The sequence below is a fragment of the Macaca nemestrina genome, chromosome 8 (genome assembly GCF_043159975.1).
Source record: "Macaca nemestrina isolate mMacNem1 chromosome 8, mMacNem.hap1, whole genome shotgun sequence".
NCBI lineage: Eukaryota > Metazoa > Chordata > Mammalia > Primates > Cercopithecidae > Macaca > Macaca nemestrina.
The window spans coordinates 53,716,525-53,737,909 of NC_092132.1; the positions used below are offsets into that span (position 1 = coordinate 53,716,525).

A 21,385-nucleotide genomic window follows, 5' to 3' on the forward strand; every position below is an offset into this window, starting at 1 on the left:
AGAAATGCTACATGAAAATATACATTTGAAGAGACCTTGAAAGTGCAATTTTAGGAGAAATTATTATACTATAAACTGAAGTGAAACAAGTGCATAAACACATCAGTTTTACTTCCTATATTTTTCTTTTTTTTCTTTGCTGATTTTTACCTCCCAGGTCAGTCTGTATTCCAAGGGATAAAAGCTGTATATAGAAAGAGGTCCTACACCTACATTCATAAAATATTTATAATACAAATAGAAAAGAATATCAATATAAAACTTTATAGTCTTTCACCTAAGGAAGTCTTTAAACACTTACATAATAATAGCAGCTGATATTTATTAAGCTTTCACAAAGGCCTGACCCAATGCAAAGTGCTTCACATGCATTTCATGACAATTATACTCTGGGCTAGCCACTATTTTGGGATTACTGGAGAGACAAAGTTCTTCTCTTTAAGAGTAGCTGATTGAGCAAAGATGGCCAACACAGCTGGGGTCAGGAGGGCCACTGTGCATGTGGAGTAGCATACAGCAGTCAACACCTGCCCTGGCAGCATGACGCTCATGAAAGCTGACTCAATGATAGCTAATTGTCCTATTCAGAAAGAAAGTACACTATAACAAGTCAGAGACAGAGTGAAACAGAGCAGAACCAGAATGTTAGATTCCCTGATTCCTCATTAGAAACTCTGTTCATGTGCTTATCCACTTATTCATATGTTCAATAGGTATTCACTGAGTGCCATCTACATTCTAAGTGCTGAGCTTGGTGATAAGGATGCAGAGATAAATAAGATACTTCATATTCTTAAGGAGCCCCTGGTCTAGTTAGTTGAACAGGCAATGCTAGATCAAACAAGCCCAATAAAATATAGCTGTAAGAAGGTACAGAGTTATCAGGCCAGAGGAAGCAATTCGCACTGGCAAATTATACTAAGAGAAAGGACAGTTAGATTGAATAGGCAGGCAAAAGTGAAAATAATATTTCAGGACAATGAAACAGCATTCACAAAGCTCTTGGGCACGAATCAGCACAGTGTATTTTCGGATCTCTAAATAATTTGGGTGAAGAGGGCACCTTGAACTGATTGTGAAATGACTTACATGCATTTAAAGAGCTTAGATTTTTCTTGTAGGAGATTGTGAGTTAGTGAAAAACTAAGCGGAATAAAGCCATAATCTAATTTATACTCTGGGAAAGTTAATTCTGGTGAAAATGTGGACAAAGGATTACACAAGGACACATGCAAGGTATTGCGATAATCATTAAATGAGTTACAGTGGATTGGTCAGACATTGAAAGAAAAGTTTCCAATAATGCCTATAAATGAATTATGTCACGAGACATCTTTACTTGATCTGCTTTTGAGATCTTAATTATGCTATATACATGTGTGTTTTTGTGGGGGTGTGTGTGCACTTTTTGTATAAATTTCTTTTTTCAGAGAGCTTTAAATAAAAGAGTCTTTAGCATTATTGCCCTAAACAGCAACAGAAAATTGGAACTAATGAATTCTTCCCATTTGGTCTCTTAATCAAGGCATCTCAAGTTTAACTGTTACTAAAATTATTCTGGATTTTTTACACCTGTTAAATAATTATCTCATTATGCAATATGATATATTTTTGAAGACATGCTGCTGACTTACAGTACAAGGAGCTGGCTCTTTGGGAATATTTTTACCCCTGGAATTGGCTACAGACTGCAACTCACTCATCCTTTCAGTGCCCAGTGGCAACTATTTGCCAACTGATTTGTCTGAGATGAGAAATAAATCTGGGCCCTTGGAATTGCACGTTTTTCTGAGTGAATTGTGCAGATTCATAAGAGTGAAGACCTCAGATCCAACAGGCCCATATTTTAACCCACTAAATTGACTGTTCTACACGCAAGCTCAAAATTTCATATTAATATTGTACCTGATGCTTTCAAATGTCTAAAACCAAAATATATGTATTCCTTTCTCACAAATGATTCCATAAATATTTTGTGCAAAAGATGCTGGTCTGAGTAGCACAACAGGTCCTGAGCATTAGAATGGAGAGTCTTTAAGACAGGCATTCTGCTGTCCTACCCTGACTTTGTATAGTCATAATGCCCTGTAAGGTATTTCTAGAACTATCATAGAGACTTGACATCTGCCTTTGTGCATGACAGTGTGTACATAATATAGAGGAAACAAAGCTTTATACCAATTTATTTTGACATGTGATACATAAACCACCTACCTCAACACCATCAAAAATTGAGACATTATGAATACCTATTCTGCACATCTCCCAGCAATGCTTTGAATATAAAATGAGATAATAAATACAAAAAAGCTTGTAGTGTAGTGTAAAAGGCTCTATTTAGCCAAGCAAATTGTTTTACTCTGGGAGAAGAACGTCTTGGGGAAAAATTGGTGTCTACTTCATTGAATAGAAAAGTTCTTTGGTACAGAGTTTGGAACTTGTGAAGGAATTGCTAGATAATTTATGTTCACTTACACATGATGGAGGACTCCGAACAGCATTACCACAGCGTTTCTCCCTTACTTTTGAGAGCAAGGAAAAAATGGGAGGCCCCGTACATCAATGCCACCCTCCTCTACTGGGGAATACAACTGGTTGGGTGAAAAGAACATATGTGGCTGGGCTCGGTGGCTCATGCCTGTAATCCCAGCACTTTGGGAAGCTGAGGCAGGTGGATCATTTGAGGCCAGGAGTTCAAGACCAGCCTGGCCAACATGGTGAAACCCCCTCTCTACTAAAAATACAAAAATTACCCGAGTACAGTGGCATGTGCCTGTAATCCCAGCTACTTGGGAAGCTGAGGTAGGAGAAATGCTTGAACCCAGGAGGCAGAGGTTGCAGTGAGCCAAGATTGTGCCACTGCACTCCAACTTGGGTCACAGTGGGACTCCATCTGAAAAAAAAAGAAAAAGAAAGAAAGAAAAGAAAAGAAAAGAAAAGGAAAGAAGGAAAGAAGGAAAGAAGGAAAGAAGGAAAGAAGGAAAGAAAGAAAGAAAGAAAGAAAGAAAGAAAGAAAGAAAGAAAGAAAGAAAGAAAGAAAGAAAGAAAGAGAAAGAAAGAAAGAGAGAGAGAGAGAGAGAGAGAGAAAGAACGAACAAACTTGTGTCCTTTGCCTTAGGCCTCTTTATGAATTCAGAAAAGACCTGAGCCCAAGTCATCCATCATAAGACTAGGCATCCATCATAAGACTGAGCATCTCACCTGTTCAGCCCAGAACCATGTTCTCTGCAAGAAAGGTGCCTTTTCCTAGCCAAGGGAAACTGAGACACACAACAACTAGAAAATTGGATAACTCCCATCCTAATACTGCACTTTACCAAGGGTCTTAGTAAATGGCACACCAGATTATATCCCACACCTGGCCCAGAGGGTCCCACACCCATGGAGCCTCCCTCATTGCTAGCACAGAAGTCTGAGATCTAACTGCAAAGTGGCAGCGAGGCTGGGGGAGGTGTGCCCGCCATTGCTGAGGCTTAAGTAGGTAAACAAAGCCACCAGTAAGCTCGAAGACTCCACCTCTGGCAATAGGGCATAGCTAAACAAAAAGCAGCAGAAACCTCTGCAGATGTAAACGTCCCTGTCTGACAGCTTTGAAGAGAGCAGTGGTTCTCCTAGCACGAAGGTTGAGATCTGAGAATGGAGAGCCTGCCTGCTCAAGTGGGTCCCTGACCTCTGAGTAGCCTAACTGGGAGACATCTCCCACTAGGTGCAGACTGACACCTCACACCTCACCCGGCTGGGTACACCTCTGAGTCGAAGTTTACAGAGCATGAATCAGATAGCAACTCTTGCTGTTCAGCAATATTCTATCTTCTGCAGCCTCCGCTGCTGATACCCAGGCAAACAGGGTCTGGAGTGGACCTCAAGCAAACTCCAACAGACCTGCAGCTGAGGGTCCTGACTGGTAGAAGGAAAACTAAGAAACAGAAAGGACACCCACACCAAAACCCCATCAGTATGTCACCATCATCAAAGACCAAAGGCAGATAACACCACAAAGATGGAGGAAAAGCAGTGCAGAAAGGCTGGAAATTCAAAAAATCAGAGCGCATCTCCCCATCCAAAGGAACAGAGCTCATCACCAGCAACGGAACAAAGCTGGATGGAGAATGACTTTGACAAGTTGAGAGAAGAAGGCTTCAGTTGATCAAACTTCTCAGAGCTAAAGGAGGAACTACGTATCCAGCACAAAGAAACTAAAAACCTTGAAAAAACAATGGAAGAATGGATAACTAGAATAATCAATGCAGAGAAGACCATAAATGAACCGACAGAGATGAAAACCATGACACGAGAAATACGTGACAAATGCACAAGCTTCAGTAACTGACTCGATCAACTGGAAGAAAGAGTATCAGCGATTCAAGTTCAAATGAATGAAATGAAGTGAGAAGTGTGGAGAAAAAAGAGGAAAAAGAAATGAACAAAGCCTTCAAGAAACATGGGATTATGTGAAAAGACCAAATCTACATCTGATTGGGGTGCCTGAAAGTGATGGGGAAGATGGAACCAAGTTGGAAAACACTCTGCATGATATCATTCAGGAGAACTTCCCCAACCTAGTAAGGCAGGCCAACATTCAAATTCAGGAAATACAGAGAACGCCACAAAGATACTCCTCAAGAAGAACAACTACAAGACACATAATTGTCAGATTCACCAAAGTTGAAATGAAGGAAAAAAATCTTAAGGGCATCCAGAGAGAAAGGTCGGGTTACCACAAAGGGAAGCCCATCAGACTAACAGCAGATCTCTCGGCAGAAACTCTACAAGCCAGAAGAGAGTGGGGGCCAATATTCAACATTCTTAAAGAATTTTCAACCCAGAATTTCATATCCAGCGAAACGAAGTTTCATAAGTGAAGGAGAAATAAAATCCTTTACAGATAAGCAAATGCTTAAAGATTTTCTCACCACCAGGCCTGCCTTACAAGAGATCCTGAAGGAAGCACTAAACATGGAAAGGAAAACAGGTACCAGCCATTGCAAAAACATGCCAAAACGTAAAGACCATTGATGCTAGGAAGAAACTGCATCAACTAATGAGCAAAATAACCAGTTAATATCATAATGACAGGATCAAGTTCACACATAACAATATTAAACTTAAATGTAAATGGACTAAATGGTCCAATTAAAAGACATAGACTGGCAAACTGGATAAAGTGTCAAGACTCATCAGTTTGCTGTATTCAGGAGACCCATCTCACACGCAGAGATACACATAGGCTCAAAATAAAGGGATAGAGGAATATCTACCAAGCAAATGGAAAAAAAAAAAGCAGGAGTTGCAATCCTAATCTCTGACAAAACAGACCTTAAACCATCAAAGATAAAAAGAGACAAAGAAGGCCATTACATAATGGGAAAGGGATCAATTCAACAGGAAGAGCTAACTACCCTAAATATATATGCACCCAATACAGGAGCACCCAGATTCATAAAGCAAGTCCTTAGAGACTTACAAAGAGACTTAGACTCCTATACAATAATAATGGGAGACTTTAACACCCCACTGTCAACATTAGACAGATCAACGAGACAGAAAGTTAACAAAGATATCCAGGAATTGAACTCAACTCTGCACCAAACGGTCCTAATAGACATCTACAGAACTCTCTACCCCAAAGAAACAGAATATATTCTTCTCAGCACCACATCTCACTTATTCCAAAATTGACCACATACTTGGAAGTAAAGCACTCCTCAGCAAATGTACAAGAACAGAAATTATAACAAACTGTCTCTCAGACCACAGTGCAACCAAACTAGAACTCAGGACTAAGAAACTCAATCAAAACCGCTCAACTACATGGATACTGAACAACCTGCTCCTGAATGACTGCTGGGTACATAACGAAATGAAGACAGAAATAAAGATGTTCTTTGAAACCAATGAGAACAAAGATACAACATACCAGAATCTCTGGGACACATTTAAAGCAGTGTGTAGAGGGAAATTTATAGCACTAAATGCCCACAAGAGAAAGCAGGAAAGATCTAAAATTGACACCCTAACATCACAATTAAAAGAACTAGAGAAGCAAGAGCAAACACATTCAAAAGCTAGCAGAAGGCTAGAAATAACTAAGATCAGAGCAGAACTGAAGGAGATAGAGACACAAAAAACCCTCCAAAAAATCAATGAATTCAGGAGTTGGTTTTTTGAAAAGATCAACAAAATTGATAGACCACTAGCAAGACTAATAAAGAAGAAAAGAGAGAAGAATCAAATAGGCACAATAAAAAATGATAAAGGGGATATCACCACCGACCCCACAGAAATACAAACTACCAACAGAAAATACTATAAACATCTCTATGCAAATAAACTAGAAAACCTAGAAGAAATGGATAATTTCCTGCACTTACACTCTTCCAAGACTAAACCAGGAAGAAGTTGAATCCCTGAATAGACCAATAGCAGGCTCTGAAATTGAGGCAATAATTAATAGCCTACCAACCAAAACAAGTCCAGGACCAGACGGATTCACAGCCGAATTCTACCAGAGGTACAAGGAGGAGCTGGTACCATTCCTTCTGAAACTATTCCAATCAATAGAAAAAGAGGGAATCCTCCCTAACTCATTTTATGAGGCCAGCATCATCCTGATACCAAAGTCTGGCAGAGATACAACAAAAAAAGAGAATTTTAGACCAATATCCCTGATGAACATCGATGCAAAAATCCTCAATAAAATACTGGCAAACCAGATCCAGCAGCACATCAAAAACCTTATCCACCATGATCAAGTAGGCTTCATCCCTGGGATGAAAGTCTGGTTCAACATATGCAAATCAATAAACGTAATCCAGCATATAAACAGAACCAAAGACAAAAACCACATGATTATCTCAATAGATGCAGAAAACGCCTTTGACAAAATTCAACAGCCCTTCATGCTAAAAACGCTCAATAAATTTGGTATTGATGAAATGTAACTGAAAATAGTAAGAGCTATTTATGACAAACCCACAGTCAATATCATACTGAATGGGCAAAAACTGGAAGCATTCTCTTTGAAAACTGGCACAAGACAGGGATGCCCTCTCTCACCACTCCTATTCAACATAGTGTTGGAAGTTCTGGCTAGGGCAATCAGGCAAGAGAAAGAAATCAAGGGTATTCAGTTAGGAAAAGAAGAAGTCAAATTGTCCCTGTTTGCAGATGACATGATTGTATATTTAGAAAACCCCATTGTCTCAGCCCAAAATCTCCTTAAGCTGATAAGCAACTTCAGCAAAGTCTCAGGATACAAAATTAATGTGCAAAAATCACAAGCATTCTTATACACCAGTAACAGACAAACAGAGAGCCAAATCAGGAATGAACTTCCATTCACAATTGCTCCAAAGAGAATAAAATACCTAGGAATCCAACTTACAAGGGATGTAAAGGACCTCTTCAAGGAGAACTACAAACCACTGCTCAGTGAAATAAAAGAGGACACAAACAAATGGAAGAACATACCATGCTCATGGATAGGAAGAATCAATATCGTGAAAATGACCATACTGGCCAAGGTAATTTATAGACTCAATGCCATCCCCATAAAGCTACCAATGAGTTTCTTCACAGAATTGGAAAAAACTGCTTTAAAGTTCATACGGAACCAAAAAAGAGCCCGCATCTCCAAGACAATCCTAAGTCAAAAGAACAAAGCTGGAGGCATCACGCTACCTGACTTCAAACTATACTATAAGGCTACAGTAACCAAAAGAGCATGGTACTGGTACCAAAACAGAGATATAGACCAATGGAACAGAACAGAGTCCTCAGAAATAATACCACACATCTACAGCCATCTGATCTTTGACAAACCTGACAAAAACAAGAAATGGGGAAAGGATTCCCTATTTAGTAAATGGTGCTGGGAAAACTGGTTAGCCATAAGTAGAAAGCTGAAACTGGATCCTTTTCTTACTCCTTATACGAAAATTAATTCCAGATGGATTAGAGACTTAAATGTTAGACCTAAAACCATAAAAACACTAGAAGAAAACCTAGGTAATACCATTCAGGATACAGGCATGGGCAAGGACTTCATGTCTAAAATACCAAAAGCAATGGCAACAAAAGCCAAAATTGACAAATGGGATCTCATTAAACTAAAGAGCTTCTGCACAGCAAAAGAAACTACCATCAGAGTGAACAAGCAACTTACAGAATGGGAGAAAATTTTTGCAATCTACTCATCTGACAAAGGGCTAATATCCAGAACCTACAAAGAACTCAAACAAGTTTGTGAGAAAAAAACAACCCCATCAAAAAGTGGGCAAAGGATATGAACAGACACTTCTCAAAAGAAGACATTCATACAGCCAACAGACACATGAAAAAATGCTCATCATCACTGGCCATCAGAGAAATGCAAATCAAAACTACAATGAGATACCATCTTACACAATTTAGAATGGCAATCATTAAAAAGTCAGGAAACAACAGGTGCTGGAGAGGATGTGCAGAAATAGGAACACTTTTACACTGTTGGTGGGATTGTAAACTCGTTCAACCATTGTGGAAAACAGTGTGGCGATTTCTCAAGGATCTAGAACTAGAAATACCATTTGACCCAGCCATCGGATTACTGGGTATATACCCAAAGGATTATATATTATACTGCTATAAAGAGACATGCACACATGTTTATTGCAGCAGTATTCACAGTAGCAAAGACTTGGAATCAACCCAAATGTCCATCAGTGACAGACTGGATTAAGAAAATGTGGTACATTTGGGAGGCCGAGACGGGCGGATCAGGAGGTCAGGAGATTGAGACCATCCTGGCTAACACGGTGAAACCCCGTCTCTACTAAAAAATACAAAAAACTAGCCAGGCAAGGTGGTGGACGCCTGTAGTCCCAGCTACTCGGGAGGCTGAGGCAGGAGAATGGCATAAACCCGGGAGGTGGAGCTTGCAGTGAGCTGAGATCTAGCCACTGCACCCCAGTCTGGGTGACAGAGCGAGACTCTGTCTCAAAAAAAAAAAAAAAAAAAGAAAATGTGGTACATCTACACCATGGAATACTATGCAGCCATCAAAAAGGATGAGTTCGTGTCCTTTGTAGGGACATGGATGCAGCTGGAAAACTTCATTTTAGCAAACTCTCGCAAGAACAGAAAACCAAACACCACATGTTCTCACTCATAGGTGAGAATTGAACAATGAGATCACTTGGACACAGGAAGGGGGACATCACACACCGGGGCCTATTTTGGGGAGGGGGTGGGGGGAGGAATAGCATTAGGAGATATACCTAATGTAAATGAGGAGTTAATGGGTGCAGCACACCAACATGGCACATGTATATATATGTAACAAACCTGCACGTTGTGCACATGTACCCTAGAACTTAAAATATAGTTAAAAAAAAAAAAAAGAAAAAGAAAGGTTTGAGGTAGTTCTCTCCCAAGTACAGGAGAAATTACAGGAGGAGTATTTTTCTTAAACATGCAGAATTTCAGGCCTAATCTCCACATATTAAAAACAGCTGTGTGGTCTTGAGAAATTACTGAAGTTTTCTGTGTCAATTTCCTCATCTGAAGATCCCAGCAGTACCTGCTATGGAGCTGTTTGAGAATTATAAGGATTTCTCCTTTTTTGTGTTCCTCTGATTATTATTATTTGTATGAAGTTTTATTTAAGAGCTATTACATTTAGAAACACATGGCTTTTTAAAATGCTATCATCATATATGTCATCTAAATTTTGAGAAGTGGAGACTTTCCTACAGGATCGAGACTCTTGGTTTTCTTTCTCTGCCCAGGATTTTAAATCTTGAATATAAATCTCAGGTCCATCTTTAAAAGCTGTTTTAAGATAATTCACAGTCAAGTTGCAGTGCCCGCAGGACTGGCATCCCTTCTCACTGTCATACCTCTGCTCCGTGCTGCCTTTCTAGCAAAGCCAGCCTCTGGGTAATCACCACTCAGGCCATGCAATTTGACCTGTGCTGGGCTGGAATGTATTCCTGAGAAGCAGTAGGTAATATGACCTAATTTGGCTTGAGCCTCTCATGAACTGAGATGAGATTACCAACTGAGTACAATTATAGAGGGTGATTTGGTGCTTCTGACCTACAGTCAGCTGGAGACTGAAGTTGGATCATCTCACCTATGAAATTTCCCCCAGGGCTTCCAAATAATGATTTTAAATGCTAATTACTACATGTAGTCAATGCTCTGATAAAATTGAGAGCATTTTGATTTATGACGGATATTAAGTAAGAGTAAGAATGAAACCCAGTAGAGTTAGAGGATTTAAATATACTTATAAGGTTTTGGCACTAAAAGAAAACCACAAAACCCTTCCTTTGCAATAGTCATATTTATTTCAGTTCAGAAACATGGTTTTTCTTATTACTGCTGTGGATGCCACCATAGAAATTGATGAAATTCTGTCCAAATCTACAGTCTTTGTTTAAATTTTAAAACAAGTGTCTTCTCCAGTTTGGCAGTAATTCTAGGCACAGCCAGAGGCAGATTTGGCTCCTATACAGAAGATTTTTGTGTTTAGAGAGATCCAATCCTGGGCTTAATAGAATTTGAAAGGCAGGACCAATCTGTGGATAGTTCTTCTTGGATCTACATAGCTGAAAGCACACCAAGGATGATCCAGGGGAAGGCACCGGGGTTTCTAGCCTCAGATTCACCCAACTCTAGATTCTTAGATCACATATTCAGTTTTGTGATATACATTTTGGCATGGAGTGTTAAACTAAACAGTATTCAATAAAAACTCTGATTCTGGTCTTTATTTGTCCTGTAAACGTGGTCAATCACTTGACCTCTCTAAGTTTCAATTTCTGCAAACATAAGGATTATAGTACTAATTTATCGTATGTAGTGATACGCATTAAATGACTTAAGTGCTTAGCACAAAATGAGTGCTGAGTGTATGCAAACAAATATGATTTAATATTATTTTGGGGACCTGGGTTTGAGTTTCACTTTTGCCAATATGTACTCTTGGGCAATAATGTTTTACCCTTTAGGCCTCAATTTCCTCCTCTGTCAAATGAGATGATGAAGCTAGATTAGTAAGTTCTCAAACTTTGTTTTAAGGAGCTGTCATATTCTACAAAAATGTCTCTAATGGTATGACTTGGGTCTCCCTTTAAAAATATATTTTAAAAACTTTAATAGAATTACGTGCATCTACATGTGGGCTATACATCCATATTTTACTAAGTTGACAGAACTTAATAACCTAATAACCTGTCAATATTATACTTGGAACTTGTAAAATTGATTTATCTAGTGTCCATATTAACTACTGGGGATTTTTCATCAGATTGCCTTTGAAATAAAGGATTTGATTGCTAAAACATTTTCAAGCCATGGAGCTAATGATCTCTGAGGATCCATCCAGTCTAATATTCTAAATAATTGATTTTATTAAATTCATGTGAATAAAGACAAATACAAGTGTTCCTTGGCATTCCCTTGATGCACTAGATATGTTGGAGTACTGAAGGCATTTGAAAGTCAACATCCTCCACATCTCTCCCAGATGTAAAACAAATGTTCTTGCAGATTTCTTTGGATGGTTGCTTAGCTATTTAGTCAGAGAGAATATATGTGGCATGGCAACTAATGCAGCAACACCTTTACAATTAGAATATGAGATAAATGTGGATGGCAACACTTTTGCCTACATTTTAAAAAACAAAAATCTGATGATGACAAAGTCACTATTCTTACGGAAACCTCACCCCGAGCTTTGGAGCCAGATTGATTTTTAAGAATGCTCTGGCCCAGGCTTTGTGGATGAGAAGGATTGTTGCCATTTTCCATGTTGAAATAAGGACAAACGGTAAAGATCAGTATCAACTCTATTTCAGCAAGGTTTACATATACCCAGCCAGTTGCTTAACTAGTACAAAAGGAAAAAGAATTGTCATTGTTTTTTAGTGGAAATTCTTTAAGAATGAAGTTAGTCTTTGTCTTAGGGACTGTTTTCATAAATCAATCTGTGGTTGAGTCCCTATGGAAAACATATTTCATTTATAAACTTTTTTCTGTGTCTTTTTGTTGGGAGACAAATGTGATTGATTTTACAAGACTGATGGTTTGATCAGATTAGTTTATTGGATTAGCCTTTTAAGATGACTATGATTTATTTGTTTTCCATGAAGTATTTATTTAAGTATTTTATTGTTGCTTATCCTTGTACAATTTTTGAAGACTGAAGAAAGCACTGTGAGTATACAAGTCAACATTTAATTATGATATGGGGTGAAGGCTATATAAATTGTATGAGAAAGACTCCATTAATTTTTACACTTAACCGGGCACGCTATGTTCATTTTAAAGTAGTGACGACTTAGGGGAAAACAAGATGAATTATATTATGTACTAACCTATATTTAATGAAGTAAAATTCATGAGGGGGTGGGTATTAAGTTCCCCAATTTAAAAGCAATATGCATTTTTTTTCCTACTGCTTAGGTTTGCAGTTAAGTCAGCAAAGTCCTCCATTCACCTAAAAGGGAATAATTCTATAAAATATTCTGGCTCAAAAGTCAAGGAAATCAAATTTACTTTCAATCAAATACTTATTAAGATTAAGCTAATTACAGCATATATTGTGAAGGACTTATCTATATTGTCTTTAGAAGAAAAGATTAAAATGTTTAATATTTTTATTTCTCTGGGAAGAAAGTTCCCTTCCAAAATTTGGGTCTGGCTTTTAAAAATATGTTAAGGATGCTTCACATACAAATGTAGAAACTACACGTACTAAGGTTAAGCATTAAAAAGGCAGAAACCAATTCTGTATTGTTCCATGGTATTTTTTCTCTGCTTTTCATAGACCTCACACTCAGGATCCATAAATCCTTGTTGAATGAATGGTAGGCATTAGTTGAGCAGAGTAGCATTGCAGTGGAGCAGCTAAGGGCATGCAATTGGGAAACAGAGGAGCTCTGTAGAAATTCTCACTTTACCAGTACCAGTTCTGTAAGCATATGGCTTAACTTTTCTGAGTCCAGTTTCCTCATCTGTAAAATGAGAGTGATAATGTTTGTTTCAGAAGGTTGCTGTGAGGATTAAATGAGATAACCCCAGTAAAAATGTTAGCACATGTCTGGCAAGTGGCAAATGTTCAATGAATGCTAGCTCTGAGTATTCTCAGTAAAGCACAGAATGTTTTCTAGGTAATAGATTTATCTTTATTTTTTATGTTTTCTAGTTTCATAGTGTATTTTGTATTATACAATTATAAAATATACTAGTCACATTCTCCCATGTCAAACAGAATTCTCTCATTTTCAAAAGTCTGCTGATGGTACACATCTGATCATATAATTACATGATGCTAATGTGTAGTTAAATGCCAAGTACTCCTAGTTCCATAATCTTTCCAGTTTTCCCAAGATGTGAAGATCGTTTGAAACAGTTACACATTCAAACCAATAAATGTTTCCAAAGATATATTGAATAAACTATGATCAAAATACACAAACAAACCTACAAATCTAGAATGCACTCATCATGAAATGCTCAGAGTTAATATAAGCATATAATTTGAGACTGCAGAGCTGTGGATACAATACTAGACATTCTCTGCCCTTGGGTGTATGGTGAGTTCTGGAATAGAACAGGAAAAGAACTGGAGAACAGACACGTTCCACTGGAAAATCAAGTAGAAGAAATGCTTCTGCAAAAAGTGCTAGAGGATTTTGGCATTGTTTCCTGTTTTTTGTTTGTTTGTTTGTTTGTTTTTGTTTTTTTTCTACATTAGACCATGCCAGAAGTTTTCTTGTGACTCATATGAGATTACAATAGCCCCAGTTGTTGAGAAGAGCTCCAACAATGACAGAGCAACTGTATCAGAATCTCCTGTTAGAACTACATAAGCTGGGCCCCCAAAAAGGATGAAGAGATTATTTTCATGACAATTAACCTACTTGGGGTTACCATCCATCTCAGTTTTCCCAGGACCATCCTGGTTTTAACACTAAAAGTTCTGCATTCCTAGAAACCCCTTATTGCCAGGAAAATCGGGGCAATTGATCCCTGCCCTCCACATGCTTCTGCCTACACTTGCTTTTCAAAATGACCACAGAGTGTCTAGCCTGCTTCTTCCCAATCTGTGCTTTCTCTTGCACTGATACAGTTTCACACACATAGATGCATTGAGGCAGGGGAACACACACAGGAATGCGAGATGGAAGAAAGGCATTTATTTGCAATTTTCAGAAGGCAGACTCTTGCAGATTCAAAATATAGTTAGGACCCTGGTCTGAACTGTGCCCCCTTTCTCTTTCATAGGGAGCATAATTCAGAAACAGATTTAAGAACTGAAGATGAATACTTTTGTGTGTGTGCAGACACAGGCAACACTTCATCTAAAATACAATTTTACATCATAGATACACGATAATACATCATTGTACAAATGTGATACATATGGTACATTACTGTAAACGTCTTATGATGTTCTAACCCTGAACTCTGGCCCAATTTTCTGACTAAACATGTTACTTATTGCCACTTCACCGATTTAGTGACAAGGCCTTTGTCTTCTTGGATGAAGTCTGTGCACAATTTCCTGGCAAAAAGGCCCGAGTTAGCTCGGAGATAGATCTTTGATCAAACAACATCTGGAGACACTGAAGAGACTGGTGAGTAAACTAATTAGACTGTTCTCAGATGTGGAGTCAAGGAACTAATGAATCAGATTTCTTAGTTGCACAGTGATCAGACTCCATCCTGTGAATGGGGTTAGGTAGAAGTTAGCCCTGCTGTTAACAAACTGGACCCTATTTCAGTTTCACACCATTCTTTCTTGAGGTTGTCTTCATTCTCATAGGCTTGCAATTTTATTACACGTAATACCACTCAAGAATGTTAATAGACTCTCATTACTAGAACCACATTTTAGAGATGTGATTTAACATTTAGCACTGAGCTGAAGAAATTTGATTATAAGGTAGCCAAGAATTATTCAATCAGTTATGCCTAAATAGTGTACAGTATAAAGCTCTAAATTATGTACAATGCATACCAATCATTTCCAGTAAGTTTTCTACAATTATATAATGATTTTGGTGCAAAGTTACTCACTTTGATGTAGTGGAACCCTCCTGAAGAATATACAAATCTATAGATGTTACGCTCTTTAGTGGTGGTGTTTCTCAGAAAATGGAGAATTTATTCAAGATGACAGGACTCCAGGACTTTTCTGACTCAAATGCCAGGGGTATAAAACTCCTTTGGAAAGAAAATGTTAGCTACCATGCAATATTCATTTTGTACTTTTCAAAATGCTGAAAAACCTGTGTAACACCCAAGAAGTACAGGAAATAACAGGAGGCAAATTTTACAAAGCAAAAAGACCACACATAAAACAGACCAGGGGATAATCATTCACTTGTTTATTAATTTTATACATCTATTAAATGTTTGGTACAGTACAAGACACCAGGAAGATTGGATTTTTTTTGTCCTAAAAATCTTATGTACTAGTAGAGGAGATGAAATTTTTTGAATAAATGATAAAAAGCTGACTTAATTACTATAAGAAAACAGAGATTAGAGAAATATTTTCTTCCTCCTCTCTTCCTCTCTTTCTTCCTTCCTTCCTCTCCTCTTGCTTCTTTCCTTCACTTTCTTCCTCCTTTCCTTTCTTTTTTACCCTGTTCAGAGTTTCATGGAAGATTTCTAAAAAGAGCTTCAGTTTTGTGATCAAAAAATAATGTTTACATATGTTAAAACATTCAGAGTAAAAAAGACATACAGTGAAAATCAGCCTTGAGTTTCTTTTCCTAGAAGCACCCCTTTTGCCAGTTTCTTGTGCATCCCTTTAGATATTCAGTGCATGGGCAAATATTTGTAAACATTCCCTCTTTTTCTTTTTACATAAATGAAAGTATCACAAATATGCTGTTTTGTCCTTGCTTTTTGAAAAAGTTAATATATTTTAAGACTTTACGTATATTTAATTAATGTAATTTTAGTACAGGAAAATTAGTCTTTTGCCATATGTGCTGTAAATATTTTCTCAGTTTATCATCTGTCTTTTGACTTTGTTTAGGTATTTTTACCATGCAAAATTTAAAATATTGTATTTGGTCACATTTATCAATTTTTTAATGACTTTTTTTGTCTTTTTTTTTTTTTGGTAAGCCTTTCTCAGATTAGAGATGAAAAATAAATCCATGTGTTCTTTAAATGCTTTCATGGTCTTAACTATTTTTCGCAGTTAAATCTTTTCTCCACCTACAATTTATTTTGGGGTAAGACTTCATTTTAATCCAGTGGCTAGCTGCTGAACCCCAAACTAATTTTGAAATAATTGATCTCTCTTTTCCCGTCGATATGAAATGCCAAGAATGTCAGTTTCAGCACTTTTAGAGAAGGAAATAAAAAAATCCTCAGGCGGTAGGAAAAATGTGAGACAAAGAAGTCTATACCAGTCTTCTGACTCCTCAACCTATGTCCACTGTTTCATCTCAACATTTTCTGAAAAATCTCCTCTGAAATTCAAAACCCCTCTCACCACTACTACCACCAGAGTACTTACTCAGTCTTCACTGTGTATCTGACATAGTGTAAGTATTTTACAGGCATCACACTCAATCATCACGTCAGCTGGGTAATGTAACTGTCTCCAATCTTAAGGCAAGGAACCTGGGAGAGTGAGGCTAAGTAATTTTCCTAAGACCACACATCTGGTAGATATCGCAGCATGAGCCTGAACTAACTAGGCTGTTTGACATTAGGTCCTATGTTTTTAAACCCTGAGTTGCACCATATCTCAATAGCCCCACTTGAACAAAAACCCAGGTTTCCTCTGAAAATATTCACTGCCATTATGTCCTTCTAAGTGATAGTTTATTATTTTCCAATACAGCAGGTAAAGAAAGACGGAATTCAAAACTGGAGGCTGATAAACAACTTTGGAGGCTGTTCCAGAAGTTCAGGCAGCCATGTGAAATGTCTGAATTAGTCTAATTAGAATGGAAAGGACAGGCTATGTTTCTGAAATATAGAGGCGATCTAATAGGCCAGATTTAATGGTTGAATGGTTATAGAAGGGAGAAAGAGAGTTCAAGGATGACTCTTACATTTTTAATTTGGTTGACTGACCAGGTAAATGATGTTTGCCATTAATTGAGAGATAATTTAGAAGGTATAAGCTGGATTTGAAGGACAGAATTAGATGAATTTAGTTTTTGACTGAACATACTAAGCTGTTTTATTACAGGCAGTCTATGTGACTCTGAAAGCCAGAGACTCATATAGGAGAATTAAATTTGGAAAATGATTAGTGCATGGGTAGAAGTTTAAATTTTGGAAGTGAGTGAGATCACCTGGAAAAGGAATAAGGCATGAGAAGAGCTTCCGGACACTTCAGAACTTTGGTGAACATCAGCATGCAAAATATAGGTGGCATGGAATACTACACAGCCATAAAAAGCAAAATCACATCTTTTACAGCAACATGGATGTAGCTGGAGGCCATTACCCTAAGCAAACTAGTGCAGGAAAAGAAAACCAAATACTGCATGCTTTCACTTATAAGTGGAAGCTAAATATCAGCTATGCATGGACATAAAGATGGCAACAATAGACACTGGGGGCTACTGTGGCGGGAGGCAGAAGGCATGGGTTAAAAACTAACTATTGGGTACTGTGCTTACTACCTTCATGACGGGATCAGTTGTACCCTACAACTCATTATTATACAATATATCTAGGTGTATTGCACATATATCCCCTGAATCTAAAATAAAAATTGACAAAAAATGTAGGTAGCTCATATCAAAAGGGATAGAGGAAAAAAATGGAAGAAACTAGAGAGTATAGTGTCAACAAATAAAGTGACCAATAGAATAAAATGTAACTGATATCAATAGACAAACACTATTTAGACAGCAATGATGAGGTCACTGGTGATTTTAATAAGAATATCTTCAACAGAGTGGAATACAGATGCACAGATGTAGTCATTAAACTCTGAATAAGAGGTTATGTTGAGGGGACCATCCAGCTTACTATTCTATGTAGTCTGGGAGAGAAACAAATGAGTGGTAACTTGAAGAGAATGTGAAGTTTGGAGGTGTGTGTTTTTTTTTTTTTAAATGAAAAACTAGAGAATGTTTATTGGCTGAAAGGAGAGGAATTAGCATAGAGATGAATGAAAGACAACTTGTTTTCATGATACACAGAGTTCAAAGACACAAGTAGTATGAGGAGGATGGCTTCATCTTTTAAAGATGAAGGAAAATATTTTTGATGGATGCAAGGTAGACAGATTTGTGTATAGGGGAATTAGCAAATTGAGGGAGATTTGAAGAATTTTCTCTTAATGACCTTGATTTTTGTCCTGTAATAGATAAACTTATTTACTGAGAATGAAGGAGCTAGAATGGTGTCAGATGCTTGAGAAGAGCAATAAAAACTTGTTAATGCTTGATAAGGGCAACACAAATGTTGGAATGATATATTTCTGACTAAGAATATATAAAAATCATTTATTGGCAGTTCTGGGTACCTCGCTGACAACAGAGACTGAATTTTTTGTCATGCCAAATCATATTGTTGTTGTTGTTGTTTTCTTAGTGTAGAAGAGAAGGCAGAGTTTGACAACATTGATTTTGTGTTGTTTGGATAAGCTAAAGATGTAAGGAAATTTACATATCTGCAAGATAATGAAGATGATAAACATTTCAGTACAGGGTACATAAGGAAAGTGATGAGCAAGAGGGCAAATAAGCTGGAAGACAATAAAAAATTGATGTCTCTACGAGATGCAAGAGTGATGTAGTCAGAATTTGAGGGTAAGAGTTACCGTCAGAAAGTGAGGTGGAGTAATTCTTAATGATAACTGAATTGAGAGTTTGGTAAAGGTTATAGGTGAATCTCAGTGGATTGGAGATGAGGGTCACTTGGTAAGAAAGGTTCAGGGATTTGAAGGCAAGTTTAAATGATAGGTTATTAAAAGAAACTGACTTTTCATAGATTACCATAGTAAAGGAGGAAGATTCTGAGTCAGAGGACTGACAGTAGCCAGAAGGTCAATAATGAGGATATAGCCTGATGGCATGAGTATTGAAGGTTCTGGACAGTTTTACCTGTAAAAAGAGGTGTAATTAAATGATAAAGAGAGAATCTTCAAGATAAATTGTTTAATGAAATAGCATTTCACTGGAGAAAGTTATGCAGATACAGATAGAATTAGATACATAGTGTGAGGACCACTGCCATTTTAACAAACATATTCGAACTTATGTTGATGTTTTTCATTAACAACGATAATTCATTAACCCTTTGACACACCCTCCCAAATAAGACAAGGGTTTGAGTATGTTTTTACTTCTTCCTTTTTGCTCACCACCAGATTGTTACTTTTTTTTGTCGTATTTGTGGCACTATTTTTTACGTATCTTTTCTTAGTGTAGTCACTTTAAAATATGTCAGTCTAATTCCTCTTCCCTTGAATTTGGCCTGGTCTGTAGCGACTTGCTTCTAGTGAATAGGAGCTGGTGGAAGCTATGCTGTATGATTTCTGAGGCCAAATCACAAAAGAGATACAGCTTTCACTTGGTTTTCTCTTTCTTGGAATAGTTGCTCTTGGAACCTAGTTGCCATGCTGAAAGGAAGCCCAGGCCACATAGAGAGGCTTCATGAGGTGTTTCAGCGAACAGTCCCAATTTTTAGGCAGTATCAAGTCTCAAATATGAGTGAGGAAGTCATGGAGATGACTCTACCTCTAGCCATCACTTGATTGCAATCACATTAGCAACCCCAACTGAGAACCTTCTAGTTGAGCTGAGTCACTTCCATAACTTTTATAGATAATAAAAATAAGTGATAATTTTGCACAACTAAGTTTGGGGTGGTTTTTCTGCAGCTATGATCAGAACACTCAACAACTGAGTTAATCCTCACAGTTCTATTATCATTAAGTGTTTAGATGTAACCATGTATTTTATCGATTTGTATTAATCCATCTCATGTTATCTATTTCTTTGTGTTCTTTTCTCATTCTGCTGAAATACTTATTAAAGGCTTTTTCCTCTCAGAATAAACCCGGTGTCCTTGCATGTCTAAAAATATTTGAATGGTAGTTTGACTTTTTACAAAATCCTAGACTTAACATTATTTTCTTCTTTTTCTGCCATGTAGTTTTAAAGATGAGAGTTCTCATTCCAGAGTCATTTTCACTCCAGGATGGTTGATGTTTCCTATGTTTTTAAGCTGTGGTTTTTGGAAATTTCACCTGATATTCCCTCTGCTTGGCATACTCTTCTCCCAAATCTTTTCATGGCTAGCATTTTCCTGCCATTCAGCTCTCACAGCAAATGCCAGTTCCTCAGAGGTACCTTCACTGCTATCCCAGTATAAAGTAGCTCCACATGTTCATTATTTATTATTACCTATACTTCTTTCTTCAGAGAATTTATTTCTTTTTGACTTTTATTTGTTAATTAACATATTTTATCTCTGATCTTTACAATGTAAGATCCATAGAGGGAGAATTTGGTCTGTCCTCTTCATGGCAGTCCCTAATCCCTAGAATGGAGCCAGGCATATAGTAAATATTACATGAAATCTTTGATAAAGGATGAATGAATGAATGTGTTTGCTTGTATTTCATCTTACTAGATACCCAGCATGCTTTTCAATGTGAAAACTGGATCGTTTTCAGGTCATTCTTCTAAAAACTATCTTTTGATTATTTATTTTCTCATTCCTCTTCTCTCCTAGTATATGAATATTGGATAGAGTGGAACTCTTCTCCATATCTCTGTAATGTTTTTATTTTTTATTTCTTTTACTCTTGATTTTACATTCTTTGGCAACATCCTTTCACTTATTCAGCCCGTCTATTTTTTAAAAATTTTACCTAACATGCTTTATTTCCAAGAATCCTTTATTTTTATTGCTATTTTATTGCATATTGTTGGTTTTCTTTTGTAGACTCTGAGTCTTTTTTAATCACTCTGAAATTATTTAAAATGATTTAATTTTTTTTCTCTTTTCTGTATATCTCTGTTTCCCCCAGTTGTTCATCTTTAGCATTCTTTTTTATTTTATGTGTGTTTCTTGAATGGTGATCTTTGTTTCCTGTGAAATGATAGGTGAAAGAATATGTTGGTGAGTTTAATTTTCTGGGTTGTATTTTTTCTGAAGCTGTATCACTGTCTCCCAAGTAATTCTCTCCCTTGAGTGAATCCTTGGCACATTCCTGCTCCTGAGATTTAAGTTGCTAAGAAGTTTTGTTGTGACAAATGGGTTCTAACCAGTAGAATTTTCTGTGATTTGTGTTACTGTTTTATTCTGCTGAGTATATGTAATTCCATTTACTTTCCTTCATATACCTCAAATTTATTTTGTCTGCTAATGGCACTCAATAATCTATATCAATAGATGT

The 21,385-nt window shown here is 37.2% G+C and overlaps 1 long non-coding RNA gene across 2 annotated transcripts in view; it reads left to right on the forward strand.

The window, feature by feature from the left end:
- Nucleotides 1-21,385, forward strand: part of LOC105497266 (uncharacterized) — a 37,123-nt gene that overhangs the window by 8,471 nt on the left and 7,267 nt on the right. For both annotated transcript variants that reach the window (XR_011606490.1, XR_011606489.1), the window contains exon 3: nucleotides 14,511-14,627. This is a non-coding gene — a long non-coding RNA (uncharacterized lncRNA). The remainder of the gene's footprint in view (nucleotides 1-14,510; nucleotides 14,628-21,385) is intronic.